Raw genomic sequence first — 1,120 nt, forward strand, 5'->3', positions numbered from 1 at the left:
CCGCCACACACAGGCACACACAGACACACACAGGCACACACAGACACACACAGAGACACACACAGACACATAGACACACAGGCACACACAGACACACAGACACACACAGGCACACACAGACACACACCGCCACACACAGACACACACAGACACACACAGACACACACAGGCACACACAGACACACACAGACACACACAGACACACACAGGCACACACAGACACACACCGCCACACACAGACACACACAGACACACACAGACACACACAGGCACACACAGACACACACAGACACACACAGACACACACAGACACACACCGCCACACACAGACACACACCGCCACACACAGACACACAGCCACACACAGACACACACCGCCACACACAGACACACACAGACACACACAGACACACACAGGCACACACAGACACACACAGACACACACACAGACACACGCAGGCGAGCGAGCGTGCATGAAGAGCCCTCACGATGTCATCTCGCGCCCTGCGGAAGCTGAAGGGTGGACGTGCCCAGGAGGAGTTGGGGGGCCCAGCGGTGGACGAGGAGGAGGAGGAGGTGGAGGAGGTGGAGGAGGAGACCGGGGCGACAGACAGCAAGCGGGGGTTCGGAGCTCACCCCGTCAACCGCTTCTGCCTGGTGAGATGGTAGTGACCCCATAGGTGTCAACCCCTTGTCAGTGCCCCACCTTATTACAGACCAATTCAGACCTCGTTGGTCACCCTGTGCCTTGAAAAATCTCAACATCACGTGGGTAAGTTACAGCAGCAGCCCAATACTCTTAAAAACCCGCGACGTTGATTCAAAATGTGGAGGGATTAAAGCTGGAGGACCCAGAGAAAAAAATCACATGACCACGGGGAGAGAGAGAGAGACACGCAAACTCCAAATGTACGGCAGCAGGCGTCAGGGTTGGGATCGAACCCACGGCCTCCTATAAACCAGACGAGGTAGTTAACATCTCCTAGCCACCGTGATGATGATTAGAGGCGCAAACTCCAAATATACAGCAGGCGTCAGGGTTGGGATCGAACCCACGGCCTCATGTAAACCAGGCGAGGTAGTCAACATCTTCTAGCCACCGTGATGATGAGAGAGAGAC

The sequence above is a fragment of the Lethenteron reissneri genome, chromosome 71 (assembly GCF_015708825.2).
Source record: "Lethenteron reissneri isolate LAM-NWPU_2019-01 chromosome 71, ASM1570882v1, whole genome shotgun sequence".
NCBI lineage: Eukaryota > Metazoa > Chordata > Hyperoartia > Petromyzontiformes > Petromyzontidae > Lethenteron > Lethenteron reissneri.